Here is a 15,269-nt window from a genome sequence, read left to right as displayed (position 1 = left end):
TCGTTAACAAAAACCTGGTTACTAGGTGTAGGAAGTTGGTTCTGTATATACTATTTCAAAGTAAGAAATAGCGTGCACAGTCCAAGGGTTCCCCTTAGAGGTAAGATAGTGGAAAAAGTAGATAATTCTAATGCTCTATTTTGTGGTAGTGTGGTTGAGCAGTAGGCTTATGAGAGGGTAGTGTTAAGTATTTGTTGTACAAACACAGGCAATAAATGAGGAACACACACTCAAAGACTTACTCCAGGCCAATAGGTTTTTATATTGAAAAATATATTTTCTTAGTTTATTTTAAGAACCACAGGTTCAAGATTTACATTAACCACTTTAAAGGTAAGGTATTTCACTTAGATACTTTAGGAACTTTGAATAAAAGCAATATCATATACAGTCTTTGTACAAATGGCAATAAGCTATTTTCAAAGTGGACACAGTGCAAAAATCAACAGTTCCTGGAGAAGGTAAGTAAAGGTTAGATTAGGAGGTAAGTAAAACACTTACAAGTGTCAGTTGTGGGGCATAGGCAGCCCACCGTTGGGGGTTCAATGCAACCCCAAAGTTACCACACCAGCAGCTCAGGGCCGGTCAGGTGCAGAGGTCAAAGAGGTGCCCAAAACACAGAGGCTCCTATGGAGAACAGGGGTGCTCCGGTTCCAGTCTGCCAGCAGGTAAGTACCTGCGTCGTCGGGGGGCAGACCAGGGGGGTTTTATAGAGCACTGGGGGGGACACAAGTAGGCACACAAAACACACCCTCAGTGGCACAGGGGCGGCTGGGTGCAGTGTGCAAAGCAGGTGTCGGGTTTCAGGTAGGAAACAATGGAGGGACCTGGGGGTCACTCTAGCGGTGCAGGCAGGCACGGGAGGCTTCTCTGGACAGCCACCACCTGGGCTAGTCAGAGGGTCGCCTGGGGGTCACTCCTGCATTGAAGTTTGGTTCCTTCAGGTCCTGGGGGCTGCGGGTGCAGTGTTGGTTCCAGGCGTCGGGTCCCTTGTTACAGGCAGTCGCGGTCACGGGGAGCCTCTGGATTGGGGTACAAATAAAGACCTTCTGTTCACATATACATAGTGTAGAGCACTTTATAGACTTAATAGAAGCATTAGGGACCTCATTGGATACAAACCTCCAATCACACTGGCATAAACCATAATGGAAATGATGGGCTTTAGAGCAGTCAGCCCTGCGTTGTGCGTCACAGTGTAGAACTTTGATTTACTGCCTGGCTTCCGTCTCCTGCTTCAAGGCGAGGCAGGCCAGGCAGCCTGGGACAGACAGTCCAGACTTAAATGCATCAATTTGTTTAGAGTTACGATCGTTATGATCACATCTCTGAACGAATCGATCTGTTTATTATTTTTTGCCATAAATTTGTAGGAAGTTTAGAGAGGCGCAGCCCCTCAGCCCTAAAGGAGGAACCGCTCCTGACTGAGAGAGTATCCACTCGCAGCTTGCAAGTAGCCACATTAGCGTGACAAATTTGGGGCACTGCGATGATGTGAACAAATTGATCTAATGTATTAGTGTATGTAACCCTAAACGCGGGGCACTTGGCAGAGATGCAGAAACCACATTCCAGAAAGGTAAGGGAAAAAAACATATATTTGTACTTCTGCTATCCGATCCTGCAACAGCACACTTGCAAGCCCCATACTTGACAATAACCCTGATTCCGGACGCAATTGGAGTCAATGGAAGAAATCCATTCTCCTTTTTAATTTTTTTATTTCCTACTTTCCTCTCCTAAAATGTTGGCATGTATGAGGGTGGTGCACTGGGCTCACAACTTTGATCTACTTCCAGCATGACAGGCCCACGCCTGAACCTCAACATGCAGCTGAGACTCACTTCACCTGCTTGGGCTGAAGCTTACCCAGTCGAGGCTCGCTGCCCTCTAAAGGGACATTGCAAATTCAGTGTGCGGGGGCGGGGATGTAAAAATAAAAATAAAAAAACATACCTCCTCCATTGCCGCTGCGCCGCTCCTCTGTCCCTCGTCGCTCCAGGCACAGGCTCCCAGCCTGCCCTGCGGCCAGTCAAGGTCGCTGCTCATAGCAGCGTTAGGAGTGGTTGGGTGCGCCCAGCCAGGGTGCTCCCAGGCAGACTGGGAGCCTGTGCATGCTCTCCCAAGCCGAAAGAGTCTACTGCGCATGTGTGTTTGGCCAGACTGAGATGGCCTGCCAAACACACATGCGCTCCTCAAGTGCATGTCACCCCCAATGCTCGTTTCCAAGAAAAAGATAATAAAAACAGTTAATTATCGTTTTCTTAAAAAGGTTTTGCAGGTGCTGCTGCTGGCAAGGGGGCGACGCTCCTTAGCCCTAATGGAGGAGCCGCCCCTGGACATTTCGTTGTCCAGAAAGAGTTTCTCGGACACCGATGCAGAAGCATCAGAACCGATGCAGCCCCTAAATAGGGATGTCTGGTCCCCAGTCTGCACAGGTTAATGGTGATAGCATGCCAAATGCCTCCTCGAATGGATACTCAAGATTGGGAACACTGTAAGAAATGTCTCCTCCTATTCCACCTTCAAGAAGGAACTTAGGGCCATATGTACGAACACATTTTCCCATTGACACAGAATGGGAAAAACCCTTTGCTATATCTGGCCCTTAAACACTTTCTCGTTGCTCAACACCTCCAGTCAAGATTCGTCGCCAGCCGGTTTATTCCAAGTGAATACTCCACAGACTAAGAAGGGTCCATGGAAAATTCAATCAGCACTCCGACGGGCGGAATCCTATCCGATTCCACGAACCACCGCCCCCTTCACGCCCAACCACCCCTCAGACCACTTGCAATGGAAGGGCCTTACACTCCCTCCCGCTCCAGTTTTGTCTCTCAACACCACCTAACCATTTTATTATGTAAATACCACATTTTAATTTATATACTATGTGGCCCTTGAAGACTTGACCTCCGACCTTCCCTACGGACACTTGGCAGCGTATGCTCTTGCTGTGTAACACTTCTCTTGTTTAACTCGGTTGCTATAAAGCGCTCAGGGTTCTGCTTTGCGCTATTCAGAAGCGCAAATAAATAACTGCAGTAGCAGAAGCGTTCTCCATCACCCGATACCTCCTGAAAGGTGGAGGCGGAGACCGTGCAGGTATTTATTTCCATTGCTCTCTCAATGTACTCCTTGTAGAACAATAATGCCTTATGTCTGTGGACCGGCGAGTCACAGCTGCGGGTTAGTACCGAGCGCCCCCGGCTGCTGCACTGGCCCGGGCCTCGATCCGGCGCCATATTTAGTTTTCCCCTCGCCGCTCCCAGCAGCTAGCTCCTCTTACATAATCGCAGTGGGGGCTCACCACGCGTATAATTTGCTTCCTGTAATTTCCTTATTACACCGAGTGAAGGCTAATTTCCATATGACAGAGTGCCAGTAATTTCCTGATTATGTGTGAGAGCTGATGTCATAATAAACATATCAACCTTCTTGCAATGCCGAGACTCGCAACTCTAGCCATGTTCCCTCTGGTGGGTGTGTCTGACGGGCCTCAGCTGAATACACGGTACGGCAACCAACCAGGTGATTTCTTCTAATTATTGTCAGGTTTGCGAGTTCGTGTGGGTCAGTTCAAACGAATATACTGCTACTCTGAGAATTCACTGTTGTTACGAACCATTTAAAGAGCCCTGCTGCTTTCCCCTACAGGAATGAGTAGGGCTGGACCCCCCAGAAAGGAGAAGCCCACCAAAGCCTGTGTGCAAAAGCAAGATCCAGCAATCTGGACTTATGTGGAGGCGGACTTGAGGAAAGATTCTGCCCTGCAGCCATCTGGTTGCCAATGACACAAAAAAGTGCTTCATCTGAGAGTCAAGGACGTTCTTGGATCATGGAAGGACTATGCCTGGTAGCGAGTCAGCATTGACCACTGTTGCTGTGTTGAGGTCCTTATCCCCCGCTTTCAGCCTAAGAGGGACATACATGTTTTTACATTTTCTGAAAGTTCTGAGGGTAAATCTTAGAGTAATGCTCCATTGACAAGAGACTGGTCGTCCGGATTTTGGAAATGTTTGACCAATCCTTCTGCAGTTTTCAGTTCTGTAATATGGCAATTTATCTATGAATTAGGACCCTAATACTAATCCTAGATTTACAGTTGCAAATGGGAATGTAAGATCTAGTGGGTGCCCAAGATCCTGGGGCACCAAAGCCACACTAAAATGTAGATTGCAACCAGACGTTTAAGAGACAGTACCCGTGGAGAACCTACTGTGAGTGCTTAGCCCATTATGTTCCTCATAAAGAAAGACCATCGGGATCATTCAAAACTAGGCTAGCCGGTGAGAGCTAGCTAGCAGGGGAAAGGAACTCAGTCGTCCATGGATTTTATAGTGAATTAAATTTGTCCTCACTTTGATGCAGGTGAAACAGCAGCAGTCATTTCACTTGACCTCCGTGCTACATTTGACATAGTTGATCACATTCGAGCTTTCTAAGAAGGTTAGGACCACTTTCGTTGAAGACTGCCAGCTCCCTCCCTCCTTGTCACCCTTCAGGTCTGAATGTTTCAGTCTGGGGTGTGAAGTTCCAGTGCTGGTCAGCATATACGTTGGCTGCTTGGGCATCTCATCTGCTTGTTTAGTTACAAAACCATCTGCTACACCAAAAATATGCATTTGATTTTGTCTTTATAACCAGGTCTCATCACTTATTCCTTCCCTGCCTAAGTGTCTGCTGAGATCCAAGACTGGATGAGCTCGACTTTTCTTAACTAAACTCTAACAAAAGTGAACTCACAATTGTTGGTGTCAAACCCTGTTAAGGGGAGGCCATAGGGCAGAGGGCTTCTAGACCCCAACCGTAGAGGGTGAGGTCATTTGCCACTGGTGTCCTGGAGTCAGTCTTATGATGGCTTTACAAACTGGGCCAAGTGCACCTTCCTACACTTGACCTCAAGATAGCGAGGACATGCAGCCAAAGGCTTCTTAGGGAGATGAAGAACAAGAGCTCAGAACTCAAGAGTCAACCAGTAGAAACAATATTGAATTGCCCAGCCCTATTCTTGTCTTTTAGGTTAAAGATAATACTTTAATCTCACAGCACAACAAAATACTACACAGTGCAATTAAGGTCTTAGTTAGAGGGTTGTACTCCTGTTTGCGGTCTACAGTGAGACGCTATACTCCTTTGGTACCTCTCTCTGGTACTGGTGCTTCATAATGCCTACAGCCCTAGTATATAGCATGGGTATAGGCATGAATTACGCACAGGTGCAGTTTACTCAAAAGTACCCCAAAGACTAGATGCACAAATTAGTTAAACTCACTTTCAACAATATGAGTTCACTATGCAAAAATTCACATTTGTGCGGTAGAATTATTCTGCTCTGAGTCTCTTTTTCTACTTACAATTGGGCCTCGCTGTTACCTGTGTCATGAGTTGCAGTTCTAGTTGTGCAGGTGGATACATTCAACGTTTCCTGTTCCTGGAGCAGGGACTGTCGTACTGCTGGGGCCACAGTGGCAAACTGACTCAGAATATGACCACTGGGCAGCCAAAGTGTTTTTCGAAAGTAGCGCCCTTCCGGGCTGTGTGCAAATAAGAGCTTGGATGGGACAGGTGAGGCCTCCAGGCCAGGGTCTGAGAGTGGCTGTCTTCAGCAGTTGCAGCCTCCGAGCTGATCAGTTTCCGCATCGGAAGAGACGAGGAATCTCAGGCAGCTGCACCACCAGTCTCTCAGACAGACAGCAAGACGCAAAATGACCTGAAAATGCTTGCCACTTTATGTGACTTAATCAGGGGAGTAACAGTAGCCCTATGCCTGGTCGCACTCTAGGAGTGCTCCGGACCCATCCGTCGTCCGCCGGTGTGAGGCCCGCTGTCCCGGTGCCCCTGCCTGCCAGCGGACCCCCGGAAGCTGGAGAGGTGACGGAGTGGCGGGGGGCCCGATTCTGGGCAAACAAGCTGCGGCGGAGCGTAGGACGGGCTCCGCGGCCCCTGCATGGCCTGGCCGAACGTGAGCGAATCAGGCCATGACGGGGCCTTTGGGGCCGCTGTGACTTTGGGAGGGGCTAGCTTAGGACTGGGGCGGCCCCTCCGAGTGGGTGAGTGAGCCGCCCCTGCGACGGAAAAGGAGACTCAGTGACCCGGCCCCTCCGGGCCACTGCGTGTGGTCCGAGCAGCGGCCTGGGGTGGGGGCAGGGCACGGAGTGAAGAGGAGGATTTGGCGCTCTCCGCGCCCGGACCCAGGATCTGGTGGGGCCACCCCCTCTTAAATTTGTGGCAGTGGAGGGAGAGCTGTGGGGCCCTCGACCTAGCTGGGCCTCATTTGGTGGATCCGGGGGCTGAGGACGCCAGGGCGAGGAGGAGGTGCCTGGGGCCCGCTGAGTGGTCGGTGCTGCGGCCGGGGCCCAGGTGGCTGGAACAGCAGTGGTGGCAATGGAAGCGGGGCTCCACAGATGTTAAGGCAACTGCAGTGCTTGATGCAAAGCTGAAACGGTCGTGGCCCTGCTGGGAGGCGACGAAGAGACGCAGGCCAGGAAGGGCCCCATGAAGGTGATGGTTGGTCAGTGAGGGGCTGGCGGTGTGGGATCAACGGGACAGAGCGCCCGATTGGGAACCTCTGTGGATGTTTGGGGGTGACCCGAGACCCCTTTTTCTCCACACACACCCCCCCCCCCCTCCCAAAAGGAGATCGGGGTCGCGCGCAGTCGGCGGTGCACCTTGGAGGAGCTCTGGGTTTGGTGGCGGAGATCTTGGAGGTAAGAGGTGTGCGGCGGCCGGTTTCTGGATCAGTCTGTGGTGTGGAGTGACGTAAGGCTGTTGAGCCTAGAGTGGCGGATGAGTGCACTTGGGCCCTGGACTGCGGCTGCAGAGCCGGTACTCAGGGTTGAGTCGGCGCCCCCAGGGGGTGAGGTGCTGTGTTCTGTCCGCCGGCCCGGAGAAACCCGTGGAGATCAGAGGGTGCTGCTGGAGACCTGTTTCAGAACTCTTTTGCGACCGCGACGATGGAGGGCGGCTAGCCGCTGTGGCGCTGCCCTGACCCCGCAGCCGAGATGGGGAGAGACAAGGCGGGCAAGCAGCCGGCGGCAGTGCAGCAGCATATAGACCAATTTACTACACAAGGATCCTCTAATCCTCTAGGGCGATGGGAGAGCCGGAGACTGAGGCAGCGGCCGGGGGAGTGAACACGATCCTTCAGGCTATCCAGGCCTTGCAATTAGCAGTGGATGCCAAGGTCGGTGAAGTAAAGGAGGATGTGGGCCTCCTGCGTCAGGACCTGCGAAAGGCGGTGGGTCGCATTAAGCAGGTTGAGGACCGTGTCTCACGGACTGAGGATGAGACTGCAGACCTTAAAATTAGGGTTACCCAACTGCAGACCCGTACCGGTAAACTGAACAGTAGAGCTGAAGATGCGGAAAACCGTTCCAGATGTAATAATTTGTGGTTTGTGGACTTCCCGGAGGGTGCGGAGACAAGCTCCGCGATTGAATTCCTGGAGCGTTGGATTCGATCGTGGGTCCGGACCAGCAGCTCTCCCCGTGGTTTGCCATAGAGCGTGCCCATAGGGCTCTGACGCCGCAGCCGCCGCCGGGTGGGCCCCGGCGGCCGATGATAGCACGATTCTTGAACTTCAAAGACTGGGATGTTGTCCTTCGAGAGGCTAGAGCTCAGTCGGACCTCCACTGGGACAACCACAGGACCCTCATATTCCCGGACTATACTCGTGAGGTGCAGGCCCAGCGCCGTTCGTATGATGGAGTCAAGCAGAAACTGCGGGCTATGCAGCTGACATACATGCTCCTCTTCCCCACGAGGCTGAAAGTCATAATGGAGGGGAAATCCTTCTTCTTTGACTCGCCGGAGGCTGCATGGGAATGGCTCACAGAGGAGCACCATGTGACTCGGGGGGCCCATGAGCTGAGGAGGGGTCTGCCAGAGACGGACCGGGCTGGCCCCCCGGGAGAGCGGGGTGCCGTAGGCACACTCGGTCTCGTCGGACAGGGAGGAGCATGACCAGGCCCCCGATAGCGGAGGTGCTGTGGCAGATGGCCCTGAGGACAAGAGGCCGACTCGAGCTGTGGAGGGGGAGCGCCTGAGCCAATCTCCCTTGCTCTCCTGACTTTGACTCCTGGAGCTGTGAGTATCTGGGAGGGTCCGGGTGGGCACTCCCCCATGGCGGCGAGGCGAGGGACAGTGCTGGCCACATTGCAGAACTCTGACTCAAATGGAGGGTCCACCATTCCACGTTCACTGTAGACATTCTGTATCTACTGTTTGGGGCGACAGATGCTTCTGGGGTGGAAGTATGGGGAGGGGGGTGGCTGGGGGGAGTTCAGGGGTTTAACAGTTCTGTGCTAAAGTTGATGCAAGGTTCTTTTTTCAGGGTTGGCTTGACAGGTCACGATGGAAGGGTCGGGTGGGCACAGGAAATGCACTGTTCTTGTTATTTTGTCCATGTCAGAGTCTGCCAAGCGAGTAATATCCTGGAACGTTAACAGACTCCTAGATACAATTAAGCGGTTGTGAGAAAGTAGCCTCTTTCTAGCCTTGTTACCCCCACTTTTGGCCTGTTTGTGAGTGTATGTCAGGGTGTTTTCACTGTCTCACTGGGATCCTGCTAGCCAGGGACCAGTGCTCATAGTGAAAACCCTATGTTTTCAGTATGTTTGTTATGTGTCACTGGGACCCTGCTAGTCAGGACCCCAGTGCTCATAAGTTTGTGACCTATAGGTATGTGTTCCCTGTGTGATGCCTAACTGTCTCACTGAGGCTCTGCTAACCAGAACCTCAGTGGTTATGCTCTCTCTTTACAAATTGTCACTAACAGGCTAGTGACCAATTTTACCAATTTACATTGGTATACTGGAACACCCTTATAATTCCCTAGTATATCGTACTGAGGTACCCAGGGTATTGGGGTTCCAGGAGATCCCTATGGGCTGCAGCATTTCTTTTGCCACCCATAGGGAGCTCTGACAATTCTTACACAGGCCTGCCACTGCAACCTGAGTGAAATAACGTCCACTTTCTTTCACAGCCATTTTACACTGCACTTAAGTAACTTATAAGTCACCTATATGTCTAACCTTTACCTGGTAAAGGTTGGGTGCTAAGTTACTTAGTGTGTGGGCACCCTGGCACTAGCCAAGGTGCCCCCACATTGTTCAGGGCCAATTCCCCGGACTTTGTGAGTGCGGGGACACCATTACACGCGTGCACTACATATAGGTCACTACCTATATGTAGCTTCACAATGGTAACTCCGAATATGGCCATGTAACATGTCTATGATCATGGAATTGCCCCCTCTATGCCATCCTGGCATAGTTGGCACAATCCCATGATCCCACAGGTCTGTAGCTCAGACCTGGGTACTGCCAAACTGCCTTTCCCGGGGTTTCACTGCAGCTGCTGCTGCTGCCAACCCCTCAGACAGGTTTCTGCCCTCCTGGGGTCCAGCCAGGCTTGGCCCAGGATGGCAGAACAAAGGACTTCCTCTGAGAGAGGGTGTTACACCCTCTCCCTTTGGAAAATGGTGTGAAGGCATGGGAGGAGTAGCCTCCCCCAGCCTCTGGAAATGCTTTCATGGGCACACATGGTGCCCATTTCTGCATAAACCAGTCTACACCGGTTCAGGGACCCCTTAGCCCTGCTCTGGCGTGAAACTGGACAAAGGAAAGGGGAGTGACCACTCCCCTGACCTGTACCTGCCCTGGGAGGTGCCCAGAGCTCCTCCAGTGTGCTCCAGACCTCTGCCATCTTGGAAACAGAGGTGCTGCTGGCACACTGGACTGCTCTGAGTGGCCAGTGCCATCAGGTGACGTCAGAGACTCCTTCTGATAGGCTCCTTCAGGTGTTGCTAGCCTATCTTCTCTCCTAAGTAGCCAAACCCTCTTTTCTGGCTATTTAGGGTCTCTGCTTTGGGGATTTCCTTAGATAACGAATGCAAGAGCTCATCCGAGTTCCTCTGCATCTCTCTCTTCACCTTCTGCCAAGGAATCGACTGCTGACCGCGCTGGAAGCCTGCAAAACTGCAACAAAGTAGCGAAGACAACTACTGCAACTCTGTAACGCTGATCCTGCCGCCTTCTCGACTGTTTTCCTGGTGGTGCATGCTGTGGGGGTAGTCTGCCTCCTCTCTGCACTAGAAGCTCCGAAGAAATCTCCCGTGGGTCGACGGAATCGTCCCCCTGCAACCGCAGGCACCAAAGAACTGCATCACCGGTACCCTGGGTCTCCTCTCAGCACGACGAGCGAGGTCCCTTGAATCCAGCAACTCTGTCCAAGTGACTCCCACAGTCCAGTGACTCTTCAGTCCAAATTTTGGTGGAGGTAAGTCCTTGCCTCCCCACGCCAGACTGCATTGCTGGGAACCGCGACTTTTACAGCTACTCCGGCCTCCGTGCACTTCCGGCGGAAATCCTTTGTGCACAGTCCAGCCTGGGTCCACGGCACTCTAACCTGCATTGCACGACCTCCTAAGTTGTTCTCCGGCGACGTGGGACTCCTTTGTGCGACTTCGGGTGAGCACCGTTTCACGCATCCTCGTAGTGCCTGTTTCTGGCACTTCTGCGGGTGCTGCCTGCTGCTGAGAGGGCTCCTTGTCTTGCTCGACGCCCCCTCTTTCCCCAGACGCAATTGGCGACATCCTGGTCCCTCCTGGGCCACAGCAGCACCCAAAAACGCTAACCGCACGATTTGCAGCTAGCAAGGCTTGTTGGTGGTCTTTCTTCAGGAAAACACTTCTGCACGACTCTCCACGGCGTGGGGGATCCGTCCTCCAAAGGGGAAGTTCCTAGACCTTGTCGTTCCTGCAGAATCTCCAGCTTCTACTGTCCAGTAGCAGCTTCTTTGCACCCACAGCTGGCATTTCCTGGGCATCTGCCCATCTCCGACTTGCTTGTGACTTTTGGACTTGGTCCCCTTGTTCCACAGGTACCCTCGACTGGAAATCCATCGTTGTTGCATTGCTGATTTGTGTCTTTCCTGCAGAATTCCCCTATCACGACTTCTATGTCCTTTGGGGAACTTTAGTGCACTTTGCACTCACTTTTCAGGTTCTTGTGGTGGGCTATTTTTCTAACCCTTACTATTTTCTAATAGTCCCAGCGACCCTCTACCAGGTCACATAGGTTTGGGGTCCATTCGTGGTTCGCATTCCACTTTTGGAGTATATGGTTTGTGTTGCCCCTATCCCTATGTGTCCCCATTGCATCCTATTGTAACTATACATTGTTTGCACTGTTTTCTAATACTATTACTGCATATTTTGGTATTGTGTACATATATCTTGTGTATATTTGCTATCCTCATACTGAGGGTACTCACTGAGATACGTTTGGCATATTGTCATAAAAATAAAGTACCTTTATTTTTAGTATATCTGTGTATTGTGTTTTCTTATGATATTGTGCATATGACACTAGTGGTACTGTAGGAGCTTCACTCGTCTCCTAGTTCAGCCTAAGCTGCTCTGCTAAGCTACCATTATCTATCAGCCTATGCTGCTAGACACCCTATACACTAATAAGGGATAACTGGGCCTGGTGCAAGGTGCAAGTACCCCTAGGTACTCACTACAAGCCAGTCCAACCTCCTACATTGGTTGTGCAGCGGTGGGATAAGTGCTTTGAGACTACTTACCACTTTTGTCATTGTACTTTTCATAAGAGAAAAATATACAAAACAAGTTCAGTGTATGTACACCTAACCAAAAAGTTTTGCATTTCTTTTCTCACCTCTTTTCTAAAGTGCTGAAAAGTACCTCTAAACTTTCTAAAAAGTTCTTAAAAGTTTAAAAAGTTTTTTTTCTGTCTTTCTAAAAGTTCTGAAAACTTTTTTCTCTTTTTCTATCACTTAAACTCTCTCTAAAAATGTCTGGCACAGGCCAAACTGTTGATCTGTCCAAACTTGCTTATGATCACCTTAGCTGGAAAGGAGCAATGAGTCTCTGCATAGAGAGAGGTTTGACTGTAGGGAAGAATCCTTCTTTGGAATTATTGCTTAACATGCTTAGAGAACAAGATAAGGCCAGAAGGGCCCCATCTGTTGAAAAAGTAGCCAATGGTTCCCAATCTGATCCAGGGACTCCCCTAGGAAAAGATTCAGGAAAGAAACTTCCTAGCCTGCCCATTACTAGACAGTCTAGCATAGTTGGTACTGATGTAGAGCCACACCATACAGATAGTGTTGTCTCACATCATAGCAAGAGTATTCCTTCTCACCACAGTAGAAGTGATGTTTCTGTTAACCAAGCTGTTAGGGTGCCTTCTGTAAGGGATAGGTCTCCTTCTGTCCATTCTCACCATACTTCTGTTTCAAGGCATGTCCCACCCACCCACCCTGATGACAGATTGTTGGAAAGGGAGCTCAATAGATTGAGAGTGGAACAAACCAGACTGAAGCTCAAGAAGCAACAGCTGGATTTGGATAGACCGTCCTTAGAAGTAGAGAAGGAGAGACAGAAATTGGGTTTAGAAACCCATGGTGGCAGCAGCAGTATTCCCAATAGTCATCCTGCAAAAGAGCATGATTCTAGGAATCTGCACAAGATAGTTCCCCCTTATAAGGAGGGGGATGACATTAACAAGTGGTTTGCTGCACTTGAGAGGACCTGTGTTGTACAGGATGTCCCTCAAAGGCAGTGGGCTGCTATCCTATGGCTATCATTTAGTGGAAAGGGTAGGGATAGGCTCCTTACTGTGAAAGAAAGTGATGCCAATAATTTTACAGTTCTTAAGAATGCACTCCTGGATGGTTATGGCTTAACCACTGAACAATACAGGATAAAGTTCAGAGAGACCAAAAAGGAGTCTTCACAAGACTGGGTTGATTTCATTGACCATTCAGTGAAGGCCTTGGAGGGGTGGTTACATGGCAGTAAAGTTACTGATTATGACAGCCTGTATAACTTGATCCTGAGAGAGCATATTCTTAATAATTGTGTGTCTGATTTGTTGCACCAGTATCTAGTGGACTCAGATCTGACCTCTCCCCAAGAATTGGGAAAGAAGGCAGACAAATGGGTCAGAACAAGAGTGAACAGAAAAGTTCATACAGGTGGTGACAAGGATGGCAAGAAGAAAGAGGGTGAAAAATCTCAAGATAAGCATGGGGATAAGGGTAAAACCAAAGATCCCACTTCAAATCTTAAACACTCTTCAGGGGGTGGGGATAAAACAAATTCTTCCTCTTCTTCTCAAACTACACAAGTTAAAAAGCCTTGGTGCTTTGTGTGTAAAAACAGAGGCCATAGGCCAGGGGATAAGTCCTGTCCAGGTAAACCCCCTGAGCCTACCACCACTAATACATCAAGCTCTAGTGCCCCTAGCAGTAGTGGTACTAGTGGTGGGACTGCTGGCAACAGTCAAGCAAAAGGTGTAGTTGGGTTCACTTATGGGTCCATCATAGAAACTGGGGTAGTCAGTCCCAAGACAGTTTCTGTCACACCTAGTGGCATTGGCCTTGCCACTCTGGCTGCTTGTCCCCTTACAATGGATAAGTACAGGCAGACAGTTTCAATAAATGGTGTTGAGGCCTTGGCCTACAGGGACACAGGTGCCAGTATCACTTTGGTGACTGAAAACCTAGTGGCTCCTGAACAACACATCATTGGACAACAGTATAAAATTATTGATGTCCATAACTCCACTAAGTTTCTTCCCTTAGCTATAATTCAGTTTAGTTGGGGTGGAGTTACTGGCCCTAAGCAGGTGGTGGTATCACCTAGCTTACCTGTAGACTGTCTCTTAGGTAATGACCTAGAGGCCTCAGGTTGGGCTGATGTAGAGTTTTATGCCCATGCAGCCATGCTGGGCATCCCAGAGGAATTGTTCCCTCTCATTTCTACTGAAATGAAAAAGCAAAGGAGAGAAGGCCTGAAAACTCAGGATCCCTCTCCATCAACAGGTAAAAAGGGTATCACAGTATCCCCTAACCACCCTACCATTCAGGATACCATTCCTGTGGTGGGAGAAACCTCTCCTGGGGTGGCACCTGTTCCAAGGGAAGCATCAGCTGGCAAAGCTGTACTCCCTGAGGTAGAAGTACCTCTCTGTGGGATAACTAACATTGGTGAGAAAAAGAGCACCATTTTAGTTAACATGGAGCATCCCTCCAACCCTCCCAGAGAAACTTTAGTGCAGAAACTCTGCACTGCCTCACAACACTTAGGACAGCATCCCTGCCCTAGTGTGGAGCTCATAGGACAGCATCCCTGCCCTGATCCAACCCAAGAGAAACAGCATCCCTGTTCTCTCTTCCAGCCATATGGACAAAGTTTTTGCCCAGCTATGGCTTTTCTGAGACAGCATCCCTGTCTGGCATTTCCATCACTACAAATAGGTTCAGTGTACAATTCCCACTGCTTTAAACTAAAACTTACTGATAGAAACTCTGAAAATACATCTTCACATTGTTGCTTAGCTAAAAAACGTCAAACAGGGTGGTTTACATCCCCACAGGGAAGTAACCATATAGTGGATGATAAAGGGAGTAACCAGTCTATTGCAGAGCTACTCTCTACTTATCACCACTTAGACAATAAAGTCTCAACTGGCCAAGGTTAGCCTTATTGTCCTTCGTTTGGGGGGGTTGTGTGAGAAAGTAGCCTCTTTCTAGCCTTGTTACCCCCACTTTTGGCCTGTTTGTGAGTATATGTCAGGGTGTTTTCACTGTCTCACTGGGATCCTGCTAGCCAGGGCCCAGTGCTCATAGTGAAAACCCTATGTTTTCAGTATGTTTGTTATGTGTCACTGGGACCCTGCTAGTCAGGACCCCAGTGCTCATAAGTTTGTGACCTATAGGTATGTGTTCCCTGTGTGATGCCTAACTGTCTCACTGAGGCTCTGCTAACCAGAACCTCAGTGGTTATGCTCTCTCTTTACAAATTGTCACTAACAGGCTAGTGACCAATTTTACCAATTTACATTGGCATACTGGAACACCCTTATAATTCCCTAGTATATGGTACTTAGGTACCCAGGGTATTGGGGTTCCAGGAGATCCCTATGGGCTGCAGCATTTCTTTTGCCACCCATAGGGAGCTCTGACAATTCTTACACAGGCCTGCCACTGCAGCCTGAGTGAAATAACGTCCACGTTATTTCACAGCCATTTTACACTGCACTTAAGTAACTTATAAGTCACCTATATGTCTAACCTTTACCTGGTAAAGGTTGGGTGCTAAGTTACTTAGTGTGTGGGCACCCTGGCACTAGCCAAGGTGCCCCCACATTGTTCAGGGCCAATTCCCCGGACTTTGTGAGTGCGGGGACACCATTACACGCGTGCACTACATATAGGAAGCTATATGTAGC

This window comes from Pleurodeles waltl, chromosome 3_2 (assembly GCF_031143425.1).
Source record: "Pleurodeles waltl isolate 20211129_DDA chromosome 3_2, aPleWal1.hap1.20221129, whole genome shotgun sequence".
NCBI lineage: Eukaryota > Metazoa > Chordata > Amphibia > Caudata > Salamandridae > Pleurodeles > Pleurodeles waltl.
Note: the sequence above shows the minus strand (reverse complement) of the source record.